The 22,789-nt window shown below is 33.6% G+C and overlaps 1 protein-coding gene across 1 annotated transcript in view; it reads left to right on the plus strand.

The window, feature by feature from the left end:
* LOC101901364 (neprilysin-1) overlaps positions 1-22,789 on the plus strand; it is a 64,652-nt gene continuing 41,863 nt past the window's right edge. The window contains exon 1 of the mRNA XM_059132067.1: positions 1-189. The gene's annotated coding sequence lies outside the window, so the exon portion shown is untranslated. The remainder of the gene's footprint in view (positions 190-22,789) is intronic.

A 22,789-nucleotide genomic window follows, 5' to 3' on the forward strand; every position in this document is an offset into this window, starting at 1 on the left:
CATGCCAAAAACAATAACTAAAACAAAACATCAATCTCCCTCTCTCTCTCTCTCTCGATAACCCACATTAAAGCCTATAAACTTGGTAAATCTGTCGTAAACTATTGTTGCCATAAAACCTACAACAAGTGCAACAACGACAACAATATCCATTTTAATGTACATATGTGTATGCTGCTACGACGTACAGTAAGTGTCCGAGCCAGAGGCAAGCCTTAGGCAAGCGAACTCTAACATATGCTACAAAATAACAAGCGCCAAAAACGTGATAAAGCTTTGCAGTTTCCATTATTGCGGCATGTTATTAAATATGGGGAATTATACCCGGGATACAAAAGGCATAAATCAAATACCAATTTGTTGTTATTAAATTCAGAAAAAGAATAATATAAAACTTAATGAGAAATATGTTATAAAACTGTTAGTAAGTCGATATCTTTTTATGTGTATTTCTCTGAGCTTATGTCAACATTGATGGGTGTGCGTGTGTGTGTGTGTGTTATTTAATATGTCCTGTTCATTGACTTGATTTATTGCATTTATCTGCTCATGTATCTGTATGTGTGTGAGTGTTAGAGTGCCAATGGTGACCATATGGAATTGCAGTTTCGTTTAAAAGGAATTGTTCTGAAGCTACTAGAATTAATTTTATACACAGTTTAAATGCATTTTTAATTGAGGATCAGATTAGTGGCAAAAGGGACTCGGAATACAAATCTTCATTGATTTTTTATTTAATTGTTAATTGATGGATTGTTTTGGATGGGCAAAAAAAAATAATCCCATGGAGATATAGAAATCTGAGCCGATCATAAATTATAAGAGGTCTTATGCTATACCAGGGTATTTCAGACATAAAAATAAGATTAACTTTGGTCTGGATAAAGTACAAAATGGGATGAAGCAAAAATATAAATGAGACTATAACAAAATCTGAAGAAAACCAAAAGTTGTCTGAGCAGGTCCACTTTCGCAAAAATCGGTAATTGGATGATTTCGGAGACGTTTTTCAGCGTAATTTCCTTTGCGTTGGTATTTATTGTTCGCAATGGGTCCCACCTCCCATGACATACCGATTGGAAAATATGACCAAAAAACTTGCAATAAATAACATAAGGGATATCATTACAACAAAATTGCAAAATTTGGCGAAATTAATTAAACCACATGGCCGAAACGTAATAAATGCTTGATATCGGAGTAACCCTTATTCCCAAAAGTGGACCAATATAACCCATTTTCTATATGACTAATTTTGTACCTTATCAAAAAACCTCCATTAAATTTCGAAGATCTTTTTAAATATTGCGAAATGTATCTCAAACTTAAGGGGTTATATAAATTAAACATAACGTTCTTTTTCGAGTGACAAAATGGGACTGACTTTATTTTTCCTTTATTCTTAAAATTAAGTTTTGTTGGACAATGTATTTAGTGCAACGTTAGCACTTTTGATTTTATTATTTCTTAGAGTTAGGTTTCTTAAAATGTAAGCATTTATCTGTTGTTTATACGAATGAATGACATGAATGCATTGTAAGCATTTTGCAAGCATATTTAAGTGCCATCGAACTTGCACGCGCAACAGAAACAGAAATAAAGAAGTTAACGTTAACTCCTCCCCTCTTTAAACCGAGCGTCCTCGATCGGTCAAAAATAGGGAATATGAGAAATTCTTCGTATTCCCGGCAATTCCACTACTTCCGGCATAGGAACACGATTACGTGCGTCATACGGACATGAATCTGCTATAGACGGGGTGAGTATAATTTCTTTTCCCCTTTTGCAGATCTTGGACCTTATAATGAAAACGATTATCAATATTATCGCGAAGGAGGTAAGTCCAAAATTTGTGGTTTGACCCCACTCGTATTTGCCTCCCAATAAATTTATGGCTTTTGTGTTACTAATTTGAATTTCTTTAATTGACTCTAAAGAGAGCGTCTCTTCTATACTGAGAACAGACTCCCTAGGTTGCAGAATCGCTGGTAATGGTTGAATATGGCTTATTTCAAAAAAGGAATATGATTTGTCGGAAATACTTAGTGTAGTGTTGCTGTATTGGATGACATACGATCCAATAAGTCTTTGTGCAACATTATTTATTAGGATTGTTTCATTGAAATTATTTAACAGGATTACCCCTGGAGAAACTTCTTCAACTGTTGGTACTGTTTTGTTATCAGTTACCGTGCAATTCGATGTCTTGCTATTTAACAAATTAGAAATACAGGTGTTATTCTCTATAGCTTCTAAGTTTATGCTATTACAGATACTTATATTATTGTATTTCATGCATTCACTCTTGATTCCGTATAATTTTAAATCTTGTTTGCACATTATTACATTTTCGAATTTTAATTTATTGACGAACTTCTCAAATTTTATAGGTTTCAGTAATAATCTATTACAAACTTTGTTGTCTGTCATTGGTATTCTAATAATATAAATGATAGATTGATTATTAGTTGCGATTTTTATTTGAGCAAATTCAAAGATTTCTTCTACATTAACAAACGGTATTGAATCTTTTTCAATTATATTTTTAATAATATTTATCTCGTCAGATGAAAGTATGAATGAGTTTACAATTCCTATTTTTGCCCAATGGATAGCGTATTGAATATTTACAATTTCTTGTTTTAATATTTCTATTTTAAATTTTAATTTTGAACTTAATCTATCTCTGTTTACATCACTGTAATTTATACTTTTTATTATTTCATTAGTTATTTGTGTTAACTCATTAATTTTTCTCAATGACAATTTGTTAATTACAACTTGTTTATTATTGTTTTCTAGAACTTCATTAGTTTTCTGAGTTATTATTTCAAAATCATCGTGGTCTGGATTTCCAGCAATCCATTTCCACGCTGAACCTATAAAATTCAATGATCGTTTATTTTTCACGTTTGGCTTCAAACGGTCCAAGTATCCTTGAATCTCTATCAGCTCATGGGTTAGGAAGGGATGAAGGAAATGGTGTTTGGTTATGTTCTGGGAAAGGATGTTTTGTAGGGAATTTATTGTTTCTTGATATTTGTCGATGTCAATGATATGAATTATCCTGAAGTTACCATCTTGAATTTTTGCCAAACCGGAATCAAACGCAACAATTTGAGAGTTTGTATAGTCCAAAATCTTGACATAGGCGGTCGCCGTGGCGAATAAAAATCTGAAAATATTTGATTTCTTAATTTCTGATATTGTTTTTGTGTACGGTTTTTCCTGATTCTGTAATAACAGTTGTATTTTGGTTTTCTTTTACTATTTCTTGTCTGTATGCCTTACTTAACTTTGTCCCAAGTCTCCTATTCTCTTTTACGAATATGATTTCTCCTGGCGTATAGGTTTTTGGTTGAGTCCTTTTCTTATTGTGGTAGTTAATATCTTCTGCTTGTTTTTCTTTAAGCCTTTGGGCAATTTCGGATCTTTCTTTCTCTATATCATCCTGACTCATGTTTGCCCTTTTTCCAAGAAATGCTTCAACTGGTTTCTTTTGAATGCTTGAGTGTATTGTGTTATTATATTCGTAAATGGATCTATGTAAAAGCTCTGAGAAGGATTTGTGTAAGTTCTGTGCTTTTAGACATCGCATTATCTCTGACAGTGTAGAGTGAAACCGCTCAATTTGCCCATTTACAGTACTACTGTACGGCGGGATTTTGAACAATTTGATGTTGTACTGATTTTCTAACATGAAAACTATTGCTTTGGAATTAAAAGATCTTTCGTTGTCGATAACTATTATTTCAGGAATTCCAAAGGATATGACTAATTCCCTAAGTGGTTCTTTAATGTCTTCTGCTGATCTTGATTTCAGAATTTTTGCTTGAGCGTATTTAGAAAACTTGTCTATAGCCGTCAATACGGATGTCTTTTCGGTTATGTAAATGTCTATGTGAACAATCTGTCCAGGATTTTGTGGGATAGGTGTTTCCTGTAGGCCTATCTTATTAGGATGTCTATCGTATTTGTTTTCTTTGCAAACTTTACATTGATCGACTATTTTCTTAATTTTAGCTTGCATTCTGGGAAAGTAGTACTTTGTCAATAACTGTGCTTTATTTTCTACGCTATTTCGGTGTGCTCTATTATGTTCAGCAATAATCTTGTTTTCTTGGTCTTCATCATTTTTCAAGTCGGTTACCATTTGTCTTGAATATTTGACTTTGTATTGTGTGAAATTATCACGGAACACTTCTTGCAATACTCCCAAGATTTCGTCATTAGTCTTTAAGCAGTTTGTTACCGATGGGTTTAAATATTTCTTCAAAATGTCTCTGAGAAATTCTGGTGTAATATTTCGTTCATTTATAGTATGTCTGTGATAAGTTGGAAAGACAATTTCAAATTTATAAGATGGTTCATCATCTTCTGAAGAGATGAGAATTTGATTCTTAAATGCGTTTATCGGAGCGTCAGTGTATTGTATTAAATTATGAGATGAGCTTTCATGACTGTGTTGGGTCGAAGTCAGAGCATTTATCTCTTCTGGTTCTTTAGGAGGTCTTGATAGTGTATCGGCAACTACATTTGTACTACCGGGTTTGTATAGTAATTCGTAATTGAATTCCTCAAGGAAGGCTTTCCATCTTCTTAGCTTGAAATTAGCTGTTTTATTATTCAATGCGTATGTCAGTGGAAGGTGATCGGTATAAATTTTAAGTTTGGCAGAACCGTAAAGGTAGTTTCTGAGGGATTTGAGAGCCCAAGTAATTGCAAGCATCTCCTTTTCGTTTGTTGCATAATGTTCCTCTTCCTTTTTGAAAGTTTTAGACAAAAATACAATTGGTTTATTATCTTGTGAAAGCACTGCGCCCATTGCATAGTGCGAAGCGTCCGTAGTAAGTTCAAATTCTTTATTAAAATCGGGATATGCCAATATTACGTCTTCCGATGACAATATTCTCTTTAATTTATTAAAAGCTTCTACTGCTTCTTGATCGAGATCTATGGCCATTTTATTGGAAACGTATTTGGACGCACGTCCTGCCTCCCCCCTTAAATATATTGTCAGAGGTTTAGAAATTTTGGCATAATCTCTAATAAAGCGTCTGTAGAAATTACAAAGTCCTAAAAATGATCTTAAGTCTTTTAGTGTTAACGGAAGTGGAAATTTTTCTATTGCTTCAACCCTTTTTGGGTTTGTTTTTATACCGGAATCGGATATTATGAAACCTAGGAATTCAACTTCTTTTTTCAAAAATTCACATTTGTCGAGTTGTACCTTTATATTGGCTTTCTCTAATGTCTCGAATATGGTTGAAATATTCTTGAGATGTGAATCTTCATCCTCTGCGAATATTATTATATCATCCATATAGATGAAACATATTTTGCCAATGTGCTCCCTAAGAATGTCGTCCAAGGCTCGTTGGAATATGGACGGAGCATTTTTCAAACCAAATGGAAGTCGAGTGAATTCGTATTTTGCATTATTAATAGAAAAGGCAGTTTTTTCTCTATCACTTTCCCTAAGTAATATTTGGTGAAATCCACTTTTTAAATCTAATACACTAAACAGTTTATTTTTTCCTATTTGTGGTAGCATTTCGTTTATTTCTGGGATGGGATATCTATCTCGAATTGTCTCCTTATTTAATTTTCTATAGTCTATCACCATTCTGTATTTCACTTTGCCTGATGCATCCGATTTTTTTGGCACGATCCAGATGGGTGAATTGTATGGTGACCGTGAAGGTCTAATTATACCTTGATCGAGGAGTTCCTTTATCTGTTTTTCTACTTCTCCTTTCAAATGCATAGGGTAGGGATAAAATTTTGAATAAACTGGTTCGACATTGGTAGTCTGAATATCGGCGACTACTGTCGTAGTGTAAGTAAGTTTTTGATTTGGTTCCCCAAAGAGTGATTTATGCCTTTGGATCACTAGATCTAATTTTTGTTTCTCTTGTGGGGTTAAATGGTCTGTCCTAAGGTCGATAGTGTTCACAGATCTAGATAATTTCTGCTTTATTTTCACTTTTATTCTATTGTCTATAAGCATGTAGTCTTTTGACGTATAAATGACAGCAGATAATTTTTTTAAGCTATCGTTTCCTAAAATTCCGTCAAAAGATTTAAGGGTTGGTAAAAGGAAGAATTGTAGAGGGCAACAATTTTTGTCAAAAAGATTAATAAAAGTGTGTTGTGTTATTGCTGTTTTTCCTCCTACTGAGTTTGCAAAAAACGGGGTTTTATTTTCTAAAGGATTTTTTATAAGTCCAGGTTGGATATAGTTTTTATTTGAACCCGTATCAATCAAGATTTTAAGAATTTGCCCTGAATTCGTCCTACATTCAAAATAGGGTAAGGACGAATTCGTTAATCTAAAAAATGAATATCTACGAATTCTTGTGTATCTTCTTTGTCATCGTTGTCAAGAACATCATATTGATTTTTTATGTAATCATTGAGATCAGATAATTGTTCTTGATTTTCATACTGCTCTAACATTGTTTCGTATTCTTCAGCGGTGGGACCTAATTCATCTGTGTCTACATGAAAATTTCTTTGTGCCTTATCAGGTCTCCTAAATTGGTCAGAATGTTCTGATGGTCTCTTTCCATAAAATCTATTATTTTGTGCTGGCCTATTCATGTAGTTAACAGCTCGGGATTGCATGGAAGCATCTATTTCCATCGGCTCAGGCTTGGGCTGAGGTTTTGGTGCTGTTGGTCTTGGTGGTTGCAAATTTTGATTTTGGGGGTAATTATGTTGATTATAATTATTACGAGGATAAATAGGAGGATTAGAATTATTTTGTCGAACACCAGAGTGTTGTGGCAAATATGCCAATTGTGGGTAAAATGGCATCTGATTCGTATTTTGAAAATGAGTTTTTGGATGGGGTGGTTTCTGAAAATTTAGTCTATTATTTTTAACTGTTGGATTGTGTGAGTTAGCAAATTGTGCTCTAGCGAATTGATTTTCCATTTTGAGACATAATTGTAGTGCTTGTGGGAGATCCGTCGGTTCTTTCATGCCAAGATGAATTGACATTTGTCCTTTTAGTCCTCTTATGAAAATGTCTAAAGCTTTATCCCTATAAGTTTGGGCTAGGATATCTAGAGCTTCTTTACCTACATCGAGACATGACAATTTGTTCATAATAAGCGTAAGGTGTGAATACACTTCTTGATAAAAATCTTGGATACTGTTGTTACCTTGTATTAAGGTTGTCATTTGATATTCTAGTGTCGTAAGATCACGCTTATCTGCGTAGTGAAGCGTTAGACACTTTGAAATACTACTCCAATTAAGGGGTGTATTGTAAGACTCTAAGGCCGCATCGGCATTACCGATGATTTTATTCCTTATGGTGTTAAGGATGGCAAAGTATTTTGGGGTACCTTTTGTAGATTCGTATAACTTAAGGATCCTTTCGACACTCTTTTTCCAAGAGCTGAATTCCGATGCTTTTCCTGAAAATTCTCTCAAGCTTCTCACTACGTCGGGTACTTTGTCTAAATCTGTCAAGTTTTCTCTATATCTGACGTCGATAGTTTCGTCTTCGCCTGCTATGTCTGAACTAGGTCTTAAAAATTGGGCTATGGCAATTTGGCATTGCTGTGCACAGATTCTGGCAATGGTTTGTTCCATGTTTGCTGAATTTATTGCGCTATTATTGTTATTATTATTCTGTCCGTTATTATTTTGTCCGTCGGAGTTATTGACGTTAAGGATGGGTGGTCGGATAAGGTTATTTGGGTTGGACATTTTAAACGATCACTATTTAGTTGTTAACCTTTTAGAACACAAATTATATTTTTACAATTTTGTTTTGTTTTAACTTTTCAGAATTAATAATAGGAAAATTGTTTTATCAATGTTTTTAGTTTTTGGGTTTTTTTTTTTCTTAAACGCTATCACTTTTTATCTCTAAATTTACAATACAACTTTATAGAGCATGCCGTCTGTTTTGTTTTAACTTTTCAAAATTAATAATAGGGAAATTGTTTTTATCAATGTTTTTAGTTTTTTTTCTTCACTTAAACACTATCACTTTTCTTTCTAAACTTACAATAAAACTTTGTAGAGCATGCCGTCTCCTGTTGATTCTCCGTATTCCACAAGTTTTTCCCACAGCTTTTGGGGATTTAGTGTTGATTTACAGCCTTTATAGGGTGTCTTCTTCAACAGGTTATTGATGTTTTTAGTTACCAGTACGCAGCTTTATGAGGTGCCTTCTTCCACAGGTTTTGATGTTTTTAGTTAGCAGTTTGCAGCTTATGAGGTGCCTTTATTAATTTGCAGCCGTTTGGGTGCTTTAATTTTTAGTTGACAGTTTGCAGCTTCATGAGGTGCCTTTATTAACTTTGCAGCCGTTTGGGTGCTTTTAATTTTTCGTTGGGCGCCAATTAAACATAACGTTCTTTTTCGAGTGACAAAATGGGACTGACTTTATTTTTCCTTTATTCTTAAAATTAAGTTTTGTTGGACAATGTATTTAGTGCAACGTTAGCACTTTTGATTTTATTATTTCTTAGAGTTAGGTTTCTTAAAATGTAAGCATTTATCTGTTGTTTATACGAATGAATGACATGAATGCATTGTAAGCATTTTGCAAGCATATTTAAGTGCCATCGAACTTGCACGCGCAACAGAAACAGAAATAAAGAAGTTAACGTTAACTTATATGGTCAAATCTATATACGGCCTTAAAAACATTTGGTCAAAGATCCCAAAAAAAAAACAAGTCCACGTGACAATTTCCACAACCAAGATTTGCAGCGAATTAGAAGAAAGTGCTAGATTTTTAAGAAATTTTTAGACAACAAGGTTTTTTATCAACAAAAAATCGATGCCATTTTTATTCCCTCCACCATACTATGGAGGGTATATCAACTTTGTCATTCCGTTTGTAACTCCTCGAAATACTCATGTCAGACCCAAAAAAGTATATATATTCTTGATCAGCGTAAAATTCTAAGTCGATTTAGCTATGTCCGTCTGCCTGCATGTCTGTCTGTTGTAATCACGTTATCTTTCGAACAAATTGAGAAAATTTTGCACACATGTAGGCAGGTTAATTTCGTAAATGGGCCATGTAGGTCCAGGTTTTCATATAGCCCCCATATAACGGTACCTCCGCATATTCGGTATTTTCATGATTTTGGCGACATTATTCACCAGAAGAAGTTGGTAGAAATCGGCTCACCCCTTCTGGTTCCTCCGCCACAACAAGACAGTTTTTTATACCCTCCACCATTCTATGGAGGGTATATTAACTTTGTCATTCCGTTTGCAACTCCTTGTTATATTTTTAATAAATCCTACAAAGTATATATATTCTGGATCAGCGTAGAATTCTAAGAAGATCTAGCGATGTTCGTCTGTCTGTTTGTCTATCTGTTGTAATCACGCTATCATTCGATCGAATTGAGATAGAAGTCTAAAATTTTGCATTCATGCATAGTTTCCCATTTGACAGATTAAGTTCGTAAATGGGCCATGTCGGCCCATTTTCGTCCGTTTTCGTATAGCCCCCATATAACGGCAACTCCCGATATTCGGTATTTTCACGATTTTAGCGGCGTTATTTACCGGAATTATTTAAAATTTCATATTTAAAGTTCGTAAAGGGTAGCCTATGACAAAAAATTTTGTAGGAGCCCCCATATAACGGTACTTCCCGATATTCGGTATTTTCATGATTTCAGCAACATTCTTCACCGGAATCATTTCAAATTTCATACTGAAAGATCCTAATGGGTACTACAACATATGGCAAATATATTTGAATGGAGGCAGGTTCATATAGCCTCCATATAACGGTACCTCCCGATATTCGGTATTTTTATGATTTCAGTGACATTACTAACCAGAATTGTTTCAAATTTGGTATTTGAAGTTCGTAATGGATACTACAGCCTATGACAAAAATTTTTGTATGCAGGTCCAGGTCTTCCTATAGCCCCCATATAACGATACCTCCCGATATTCGGTTTGACGATTTCAGCAACATTATTCACCGGAATCATTTCAAATTTGGTATTTGAAGTTCCAAAGGGATATAACAGCCTAAGACAGAAAATTGTCTGTGCAGGTCCACGTCTTCGTATAGCCCCCATATAACGGTACCTCCCTATATTCGGTATTTTGATGTTTTTTGCGACATTATTAACCGGAATTATTTCAAATTTGGTATTTGAAGTTCGTAATGGATACTACAGCCTATGACAGAAAATTGTCTGTGCAGGTCCAGGTCTTTGTATAGCCCCCATATAACGGTACCTCCCAATATTCGGTATTTTGATGATTTTAGCGTCATTATTCACCAGAATTGTTTCACATTACGTATTTAGAGTTCGTTATGGGAACTACAGTCTGCGACAGAAAATTGTCTATGCAGGTCCAGGTCTTCGTATAGGCCCCATATATCAATACCTCCCTATATTCGGCATTTTGACGATTTTAGGTACAATACTCACCAAAATTGTTTGAGATGTCGTATTTGAAGTCGACTTGTGTCAACGTCGACAGGTAGAATAAGCGTCAATATTTTTGAGTAAAATTTATTTCATGGACCTGAACAAAAATACTTAATTTTTAAAAACTTTAAAAAAATATTTGGCCAAATCGATTGATTTTACAAAACCATTAGACAAAGACTCCAAGCCTTGATCGTTTATTTTCTAAAAGAAAAAAAAAACATATGTTTTTTTTATTTTTATCAAAAACTTTTAGTGGAATAGAAAAAAATTAGAAAATTATTTAACATTTTTAGGGACTTCCCGTAATATTCCTTCCTAGACAAAAGTCCTGCTTAAAGGAAAAATTTTCAAGGACACCATGAACTAAAATCGTGGATTTTAAAATATATTTTTAATTTTTGTTTTATTATTATTTATTTTTTTTTCTGTGGAAACGAAAATTGGCTACAGAATGCTCCAAATCCCACAACTCAGAACAGATAAAAATATTATATATAACAATAAACCCCTTAATATTTTTAGCTAAACTTAGCGAATTTAATGCAAGATAAACAAACAAAAATATAAATTTTATTTCAATTTTATTCTAATTATTTTTATTCTAATTAAATTTAAAAACATCTGCATTTATTATTTAAAAATACCACACACCTGTTTGTTTAGCTTAATTTTCAATATGATTTGTTTCCTTAAAATCATCAAAATTTATTTCCTCTCAATTGTGCAGTTGATTCCTTTACTCATATGAGTTAACTCCTTTGACCTTTTCCACATGATTTCCTTTTTCCCACCGGATGTTTGTCAAGGAGATGCAAAGAATTTCCAGAGCCTCAGCACAAGAAACTTCCAGACATATTCATATGCGAAGGAAGAAGTTCGAGAAGAGGAACGCTCTCAGAAATTGCATTTCCCATTCGAATGTGTTTTTGAAATGCACCACTCGCACTCGCTCGTGTGATACCGCACTTCAATTTGTAAAAGTTTTAAATTTTTAACTTAATTTCCGTTTGCATGATAACAAAATCATGTGCAGATGAACGTAGCATTTGCTCGACAATGTTTGATGTCACTACAAGGCAGAGCAGTAGTGGGGAGTTAAATAGCAGCAGACTTCATATAAAAATAATAAAAAGAAAATTAATTAACTTTTATTAATATTTATTGAACTATTTTCATGACTTTTGTGTTCCGAATTCATGAGATCATGCCGTTACTCAAAGCCATATCGAAAAAAATTTAAATCGAAGAAAGTTATTAATTTAATGCCGACAATAAACCGCCTGTGACGTATTTACACCTTTAGAGGCGCGTTATATTTTGAGTTGGTACTAACGTAGTATGATGCATGACTATTAATAATCGTATTGATAGGCACAAATTGGGTGAATACCTAATTACGAAGCATAGCGTTGCGATGTCAGCTTATCAACCAAGAAATACGTTCACATGTACGCATTGATAAAGTTGAAAATTAATCAAAAGGCACCCAGTCTGTCTGACGCGAACAATGATTTTTTTCAGAATAATTTAAATTTTTAGGAATATTTTTCCAACGGCCAGCATACTAATGATTGTGGATTTTTAGAAGGTCTTTTCAAAGACAATCAGGAACATCAATGCGATTTTTTGAATATTTTTTTAAAAATAGTTTTCAAGGACAATCACGAGTATTAACTTGTTTTTTGAAGGACATTAATTTGGATATTTAAGAATATTTTTTGAAGGACAATAATATTTTTTGAAGGACATTAACGTGGATTTTTAAGAATATTTTTTGAAAGACAAGAATATTTTATGAAGGTCATTAACGTGGATTTTTTAGTAATATTTTTTGAAGAACAAGAATGTTTTTTGAATGACATTAACGTGGATTTTTTAAAACTATTTTTTGAAGGACAAGAATATTTTTTGGAGGACATCAACGTGGATTTTTTTAAAATATTATTTGAAGGACAAGAATATTTTTGGAGGACATTTACGTGGATTTTTAAGAATATTTTTGAAGGACAAGAATATTTTTTGATTTTTTAGAAAAATTTTTGAAGGACATTAATTTGGATTTTTAAGAATATTTTTTGAAGGACAATAATATTTTTTGAAGGTCATCAACGTGGATTTTTAAGAATATTTTTTAAAGGACATTAACGTGAATTTTTAAGAATATTTTTTAAAGGACATTAAAGTGGATTTTTGGGAATTTTTTTTTAGGACATAAACCTGGGTTTTTAAGAATATTTTTAAGGACATTAACTTGAAATTTTTAGGAATATTTTTAAGGACATTATCGTGGATTTTTAAGAATATTTTTTGAAGGACATTAACGTGGATTTTTAAGAATATTTTTTGAAGGACATTAACGTGGATTTTTAAGAATATTTGTAAGGACATTAACGTGGATTTTTAAGAATATTTGTAAGGACATTAACGTGGATTTTTAAGAATATTTTTAAGGACATTAACTTGAAATTTTTAGGAATATTTTTTGAAGGACATTATCGTGGATTTGGACAAGAATATTTTGTAAGAATATTTTTGAAGGATATTAACGTGGATTTTCAAGAAAAACAATTTTGAAGGACATTAACGTGGATTTTCAAGAAAAACAATTTTAAAGGACATTAGCGTGGATTTTCAAGAAAAACAATTTTGAAGGACATAAGCGTGGATTTTCAAGAAAAATAATTTTAAAGGACATTAGCGTGGATTTTCAAGAAAAATAATTTTAAAGGACATTAGCGTGGATTTTCAAGAAAAATAATTTTAAAGGACATTAGCGTGGATCTTCAAGAAAAACAATTTTAAATGATTTTTGTGAATATTTTTTAAGGACATTAACGTGGATTTTTATGAAAAAATATTTAAAGGACATAACCTGGTTTTTTATGAAATTTTTTTGAAGGACATTAACCTGGTTTTTTATGTACAATTTTTGAAGGACATTAACGTCGATTTTTAGGAATATTTTGCGGTTTTTAGAGATTTTGTTTTTTTTTTTTTTTTTTTTTTTTTTTTTTTGAAGGACATTAACCTGGTTTTTTATGTACAATTTTTGAAGGACATTAACGTCGATTTTTAGGAATATTTTGCGGTTTTTAGAGATTTTTTTTTTTTTTTTTTTTTTTTTTTTTTTTTTTTTTTTTTTTTTTTTGAAGGACATTAACGTGAATTTCCAAGAAAAAAATTTTTGAGGTACATTAATTTTTAAGAATATTTTTTAAGGAATATTTCTATAGGAATTAACGTCGGTTTCTAAATAATATTCTTAAAGGACAATCAGGGACATAAATGAAATCTTTTCAAATATTTTTCAAGGAAATTTTTTTCAAGTAGAGCTAACAAGTAAAAAAGCTGTAAGTACCGGACCGAACTTTGAATACCCTTCAACATTTGGAACGAGTTTGGCAATTAAAAAAATACGTTTAAATGTCTGGAATAGGAATATTTTGTGAAGGACATTGGTTTTTAATTTTCTTTTTTTTTTTTTTTTTTTTTTGAAGAACTTTAAATTTTAAAGAATATTTTTTTAAGGGACATTAACGTGGATTCTCAAGAATGTTTTAAGGAATATTTCTAAAGGATATTAACGTGGGTTTCTAAATTAAATCGTTCAAATATTTTTCAGGGAAATTTTTTAAAAATATTTTTATCAAGGAGAATATTTCTTAAGGATTTAAAAAAAATTAGGGTAATAACGTGAATTTATTCAGGGATGTAAGGATTCCTTAGGAATACTTTTCAAGGACAATATTATATAAAATTATCTTTCAATATTCGTGGACCTTAAAAGAATTTATATTACAGTGCGACAAAATTCAATTTTTTCAGTAATTATGGAGACGTAGAAAAGCTGTAAGTTCGGCCGGGCCGAACTTGGAATACCCTCCACCATTTTAAAATCCGTTAAAAATTCTGTTAAAATCTTAAAAAATATCGAATGTAGCTGTTATACGAAGACGTGTCTATACGAAGACGTGGACATGCATAGGCAACTTCTGTCATTACATTATTCAAATGCGAAATGCGAAACGAAAAAAAATCTGTGAATAATGTAGCTAAAATCATCGAAATATCGAATATGGGGACTACTATTATATGGGGGCTATACCAAAACGTGGACCTGCACAGACAATTTTCTGTCATAGGCTCTAGTATATATTACGAACTTTAAATACCAAATTTTAAACAATTCCGGTGAATAGTTTTGTTAAAATCATCAAAATATCGAATATCGGGAGATATGGGGGCTATACGAAGACGTGGACCTTCATAGACAATTTTCTGTCATAGGCTATAGTATCCATTACGAACTTCAGATACCAAAATTTGCAACAATTCCGGCGAATAATGTCACTTAAATCACCAAAATACCGAAAATAAGGAGGTACCATTATATGGGGTCTGTACTAAAACGTGGACCTACATGACCCATTTTCAATACCAAAAGTCCTGCAGACATAACATACATTAGAGTAAAATTTTATCAACCTTCGACGACGGACTACGGACGGACATCACTAAATCGACATAGAATTTTATGCTGATCAAGAATATATATACTTTGTGTGGTCTAAAATGTATATTTTGAGGGGTTACAAACGGAATGACAAACTTAATATACCCTTCATACTATGGTGGAGGGTATAAAAACTCCAACAAACCATCATTTTAGAAGGATGATGTCAAAGACAAAAATCACATTTTACTTTTGCACAAAATCACAAAAAGTACGTCTTTCACCCTAAAATGTTTTTTATATATACTACAAATCCTGACGTCTTGCTAAGATTCTAGGACCTACAGTAGCATTTTATGACAAAAAAATTTGTAAAATATTTTGATTTGCTACGATCTCGTTCAAAGGAAGTTTTGAACCATACTTAAAAAATGTCCAAAGAGACCCATTTATGCTTTGTATTTTTATCTGAAATATTGCCGAAGACACTATATACCTAAAATGTTCGGATTCCGAGGAATCTTAATTCGAAAATTTCTAAAAGTGTGGAAGAAGGGAGAACTTGACTCATCTATTTATTTTGGCTACTTTTCCATGTGAACTTTCAAAACTTGCTTTACTTTCCTAATCTTTCTAATGAGAAAAGAAACCCTAAAGCATCGTTCGGGTGTAGATTCAATTCTCTACCCGGCTCGAAGGACCAATGTGAAAGTGAGAATAGAAACACTACCGCATCGTTCGGTTATAGATTCTATTCTCTATACGGCTCAAAGGACCAAATGTACAGATGCGAGAAAGGAACATAACCTTATGCTACGATTCTTGATTCAATTCACCTTCTTCATTCTATGTTCCTGCGGGATTTTCCCCGAAATTGGACAGTGTTTTCAGTCAATTCGTGGATTTTTAAAGGATTTTTTTCAAACAGCCATTAACGTAGATTTTGCCAAGAATTTTCCCATCGCAAACAATGCTATTTTATCCGACATGACTGTTTGAACGAAGTAAAGATATTACGATAGATATGACCTTCTTCTCGTTCGCAGAGTGTCATAAATTCCAAAGTTGTGAGCTTCTATGGCAGGCATGTATTTACTGAAATATGCACCCAGCAAACGTGTGTATATGTGTGTGTGTGTGTGTACGTGCGGACGTTCTTTAAGATATGTGAGTCCTTTTTGAAAAAAGAAAATATGAAAAAGAAAAAAAAAACAACAACATCAGAAATAAAACAATATTGTGCATGCACTTAGTTATGTGAAATAGTGGACACACGCACAAACTCACCCACTACGTATTTCACACACACACACACACGCACGCACAAAGTATGGTGGATGTGCCAACGACGACATAACCAGGAAGAGGTGACATTATTATTCCATGTGTGATTCTAAAGTTGTTTGTTCCTCCAAGTGATACACTTGTTGTTGTTGTCCTGTTCTTCTTGCAATTACATCCAAGCGGAATAAAGTAGATATTGTTGTGAGTGTCTGTCAGTTAGTCAATTCACAGGCGAAGACTAATGGCAAAAGGCAGCAACAAGAACAGCAACTAACATAAAATAAAGTTTTGTCACACTCCTTAAAGTAGGAGAATGAAAACAATAGACCAGGGCTTCAGTGGGGGAAAAGGGCCTTATATCGCACCTCACTCATGAGCTGGACTGTTGCTTGCGACATCTTGAAGGAAAACTACTATTTTGCAGGATGTAGACCTTTTGATCCACAATATAATGCTTTGTGCCTATTTTCATTTCATGAAAGCAATATTGGACCTATTTCTGTAGGACGTTACGAAAGTGAAAGTAGTTGTTGGCCTAGCATCATCTGCGTCAATTGTTCTGGCATTAATTCCTACATCTTCTCATGTAACGCCCGAAACTGTTGCTCCATTGTTATGTTATGGTTCCCGGGTTTCCTCACTGCCCCGGGATTTTCGTGCTCAATGTCTCCTGTTGCTGTTGTTAAGTTTGCTTTCTGAAGCTTCCACTCCACTTTTCCAGATCTTGTTTTTCGGTTTCATTTTTAATTTTCTGTATAAGCTTCTTGCTATCCTCATAATAATTCGAAAGGTTAAAGAAAAACTCCATTGAAAATCTGTTGGTGTTTTTCTATTGCTTCTTCGTTTTATACCCTCCACCATACTATGGAGGGTATATTAACTTTGTCATTCCGTTTGTAACTCCTCGAAATACTCATGTCATACACCACAAAGTATATATATCCTTCATCTGCGTAAAATTTTAAGCCGATTTAGCCATGTCCGTCTGTCTGTCTGCCTGACTGTCTGTCCGTCTGTCTGTTGTAATCACTCTATCTTTTGAACGAATTGAGATAGAAGCTAAAATTTTGCACACGTGTTTATTTTTCCAGTAGGCAGGTTAAGTTCGTATATGGGACATGTAGGTCCACGTTTTCATATAGCCCTCACATAACGTTACCTCCCGATATTCGCTTGATGATTTTAGCGGCATTATTCACCGGAATCGTTTCAAATTTGTTATTGGAAATTCGTAATGGATATTACAGCATATGACAAAAAATTGTCTGTGCAGGTCCACGTCTTCGTATGGCCCCCATATAACGGTATCTCCAGATATTCAGTATTTTAATGATTTTAGCAACATTACTCACCGGAATTGTTTCAAATTTCGTGTTTGAAGTTCCTAATGGGTACTATAGTCTATGACAGAAAGTCGCCTATGCAGGTCCAGGACTTCGTATAGCCCTCCTTTAAAGGTACCTCCCGATATTCAGTATTTTGATAATTTTAGCGACATTATTCACCGGAATTGTGTAAAATTTCGTATTTGAAGTTCCTAATGGGTACTGCAGTCTATGACAGAAAATTATCGTTGCAGGTCCAGGTCTTCGTATAACCCCCATGTATCAATACCTCTCCATACTCGTATTTTGACGATTTTAGATACATTATTCACCGGAATTATTTCAAATTTCTTATTTTTAGATCATAGCAAGTACTACAGCCTGTTACAGTAAATTGTCTATGCAGGTCCTGATCTTCGGATAGCCCCTAAATATCTGTTAATCGGTATTTTGATAATATTATTTTTATTATTCTCCGGAATTATTTAAAATTTCGTATTTGCAGTTAGTAACGGATACTTTAGCCTGTAACAGAAAATTTTCTATGCAGGCGCACGTCTACATATAGGCCCCAAAATAACTCCCTGTATTCGGCATTTTTAAGATTTTAACAGAATTTTTAACGGATTCTATTTTTATTATTTCGAAATTTGATCCAATTGGTGGAGGATATTTAAAGTACGGCCCGGCCCACTGCTTAGTGCTTATTAACTTTTTATTTTTTTTGGAATGTTTATTTTTTTATTTTTTTGTTTATCCCTATTATATTATAGGTCGCCAGTAGATTGAAGTCCCTTAAAATGTCCGTATTTTAAAGCAGTTTAATATGATTTTGTATGATTTACTTCTAAATGACTTTTTCAGGTTTTCTAAGTGCAGAAGACCCACTTCCAGCATCCATAATTTCATGACCTTCCAAAGGTCGTCTATGGATAAAGTATAATGCGGTCAATAATTTTTCTATTAATGTAAAATTTTACCCAGATTTTTTAAAGATTAAATATTTCCTTCAGTTCTTTAATACTAAAAGGCCCTTTAGAATTCATTCTCCATCCCTTTATGCCAAACCAAACCAAAAACACACAAATCAAACTAATATTCTTCCAAACGCGCGCACACACACACCCACAATTCCACTAACAATCCTTCACACACAGAAGAATAGAAAAAAAAAACTCACACACATAAATATAGGACAACAACTTGTTGAAATTCATTGAAAAGAAAAAAAGAATTGTGAATGATTCAAACACGTACTCTCCAAAAGGATACGAACGGACAACAAATGCTTGCGGATATGTGCGCCAATAAAACCAAGCAAACAACAATATTTCCTTAACAACAACACGAACATAAACAAACAACCACACTCCACTGAGGCAGAGAAGCACACAGGTGCTTTTAGACTTGGAAACGTTTTCTGTGAGGGGGCGACTACGTCCAAGCATCGGCGAAGAAGTAACCTTTCCTAATGTAATGTAATTTGACATGGTTTTCGTTTTGATGAACCAACCAACCAACCATCCATCTAAACAAGCAACAAATCACCCAACGGGCTGATGTTAAATGAAAACAAGATTATGACAAGTTGGCCATACATGTTTGTTTCAACCAAGAACTTTGTTGCAATACAAAGGCATGCGCATAGGTTGGAAATTCATGTGGAACTAACACATTTACAAGGCAGGAGTGTTGCCACAAGTCAGCTTATACAAAAGTATCGGCCGGTTTTTAAAACTATTTTTACATCTATTATGAATTTTCATACTCTTGACCCCCCACGGAGTGGGTTTTGAAAGAATGGGTCGATATTGTCCATTTCATAATGGACCTAAATAAATATGATATAAATATTATTATGAATCGAACATTTATATCCAATTTATGGGGAAAATCTATTGAAAGGGGTCCCTTTGTGGGTGAGGTACCAGAAGGGGTTCGCAGATATATAGCATCTTCACAACAGATCTTGTGTTAGCAAAAATCTTTTTATGTCTGAAATTTGAAGAGAGTTGGATTCCTATTTCGCTTTCTTTAAGCGTTTTGTTTTCCAAAATCTTGAACCCTATTTAAAGCAGATAGCAAAAGAAATGGTCCGATCTCTACCATCTTTATAACAGATCTTGTATTGATGGAAATATTTTAGATGTACCTTGTCTGGAATGGAATCGGATGTTGATTTCGCTTTTTATGAGCTTCATGGATATTCAAAATTTTGAGTAATTGTGAGGGAGGTATTTTTTGAAAATTCCGACCATTTGTGGTGGAGGTACCAGAAGGAGTGGACCGATATATTCCATCTTAACACCAGACGTTAGCTTAATATAAATATTGGGATGTGTAAATTTTGAAGACAATCGGACTCTCAAATCACATTTTATGAGAGTTGTAATTATTTAAAATGTTAACCCTTTGTGGGGGAGGTACCAGAAGGAGCGAACCGATATTGTCAATTTTCGCATCAGACCTAACACTGACCCAAATATTAGGACATGCAAAGTTGGAGCAAAATCGGATTATCATTTTTCTTTCTGTGCAAAAAATATATATTTTTGAAAATTTCGACCTTTTGTGGAGGATATACCAAAAGGAGTGGACCGATATTGCCCATCTCCGAACTCGGTCTAACCAAATCGGATACTCCCTTCGAGAGTTATCGTGCGCACCAGCCAGCCAGACAGACAGACGGACGGATGGACATCGCTAGATCGAATCCAAATGTTCTGAAACGAATTTGGTCCAAAGAGACCTAGGGTCTGAAACCATTATTTTGACTAGGCACGTTTCGACCGTATCAAATGATATATACCCTCTGTAGCCATATGGCTGAGGGTATAATGAACTCATAAATAATATATGTCCATCGGTTTTTGAAGTCAAAGTCTTTAGCTGGGAGAGAGTTATTTTGACATGCTCAGGATTCAAGAGTTAGAAATCCGAAAAATTGGACGGTATCTAAGCATACAATTCATTACAAATTCAACAGCCAATTGGGGTATAAAATATATATCGGAGCCGAGTTGCACAAAATGAAAACGTACATCCCGAAATTCACTCAATTTGGGCTGATATTAGCCATTAATTGCTCAATAAACCTGAAATCGGATTAGGAATATATATGGGAGCTATATTCAAATTTTAGCCGTTCTCGATAAAATTTGACAAAGGTATTTCCGAGCTTTATAAGATATCTGGTACCAAATATCATTGTTGTCGAATGAATACTACTTGCTTCCAGACTGAATTCGGTCAGATGTAACAAAATTCAATTCAATTAACCCGAAATCAGTTGAAGAGCGGGGGAGCTTTATACAAATTTGAACCGATATTGACAAAATTTGATACACTTATTTCAGAGCTATATCTGATATCTTGTACCAAAGATCATTGTCGTGGAATGCATATTACACTTCTAAGAGACTTTAAACCCTAAATCGGATAAAGCATATATATGGGAGCTATAGCTATAGCTATATCTGAACCGATTTATAATTAAAGTACTGGTTTATAGGATGAATTCAGTAGTAATTACCGAAATTCAGTCCATTTGGGCTGATATTAGCCATTTGGTGCAGAATTAACCCAAAATCCGTTGAAGATATATATGGGAGCTATATCCTAATCTGAACCGATCTCGATACAATTTGACAGAGGTTTTTTTTTCGAGCATTATCTGATGTCTAAATGTCATTCTTCTGAAGTGCATATTACGCATGCGAGGATCTTAAAACCCCAAATCGTAGGAAACATGTATATGGGAGCTACAGCTATATCTGAAGCGATGAAGCAAATTTGATGTACTTGCTTTTAGACTGAATTCGGTGGGATGTACCAAAACACAGGTCATTTGGACTTATATTAGCATTTGGGGCACAATTAATCCAAAATCGGTTGAAGATATATGAGAGATATATCTAAATCTGATGCGAATTTCATAAGGGTTCGTCTTGAGCCAAACAAATATTGTTTGCAAATTTTTTTCTCAATCGTATAATAAATGCGATCTGAATTTTGTTCAAAAAATACATGAACGGACAGACGGACTGACATGCATAAATTCACTCTATGAAGATCCTCAAAAGTAACTATGGGTCTATATCGCTTCTTTCTCCACGTTACATACAGATGCTCAAAGACATTATACCCTTACCCTCCTTTTCTTAACCACAGGCACCAACATTGACATCCACATCAAAATTTCAGGATTTAAGCTCCAATCCTTCAACCAAATTGTAAGTCCTATTAAGTACTTTTCGTACCATTATAGTACAGAGTTTCCAGACCCCCAGTACCGAATTTTGTACCATTTAGTCCTTTATATGTGTTCAAAAGTTACGGTCTTCCATATCACTGTGCGGCATATTGTTCAAAGCGATCTATCGCCATTTTACCAAGATTTTGCATTCCGTTTTGATTTTATTTGTGACTGTTTATTAATCCCATTTAATTTATTTTTCATGTTTCAATCTCACCATAACAAAGTACACCGAAAGATAAACCCTGATTTATTGATACATTCGCCACATTAAAATTGAGTTAAGAATTGACAATGTTTTCTTGATTTATACAATTGTTGATGTTTTGAAGTTAACAATTCACATCATGCTGATATCACCGAAATTAAGCCAAAATGAAAAAACAAAAACTACAAAAACAAGATGATCTAATCAAATTAGGGTTACCCATTTCGGTGTTTTCGACAAAAAGAAACACAAATATTGGCTGAGGGTATACGTCTGTCGGCAAAAACGACTGATACACTTTAAGTTGTTTTTGCCGACAGACGTATAGGCCAATATTTGATTATTTAAATATATTTTGACCTCTGCTATTATTGTTGACCCTCTATGGAGATGGTTCCGAAGGAATAGGCCAATATTGTCGAACCTAAATAAATGTGATATAAATATGCTTAGCTTCTGCTTCCTTCATTTTATATGAGATATGTGATAATTTTAAGAAAATGTTAAAACGTGCGTTTGTTATCGGATATAGTCGACTGATTTGGGTAAAATTACAAGAAAATCCAACATTTATATCCAATTTTATGCGAAATCATAAATTCCATATTCATCTCAGATTTCTGGTTGAGAGAAATATTTAGACATAACAATTTTAAAAGAATCGCTGACTTTTTTGACAATTTATGACAGATACAAGAACTGAAAATTGTGACCCTTTATGGGAGAGGTAAAGATATATATATATCATCTTAACAGCATATCTTGTGATAGCAAAAATGTTTGTATGTGTGAAATTTGAAAAGAGTTTCGCTTTTTTTGAGCGTT

Source organism: Musca domestica, unplaced genomic scaffold (assembly GCF_030504385.1).
Source record: "Musca domestica strain aabys unplaced genomic scaffold, Musca_domestica.polishedcontigs.V.1.1 95, whole genome shotgun sequence".
NCBI lineage: Eukaryota > Metazoa > Arthropoda > Insecta > Diptera > Muscidae > Musca > Musca domestica.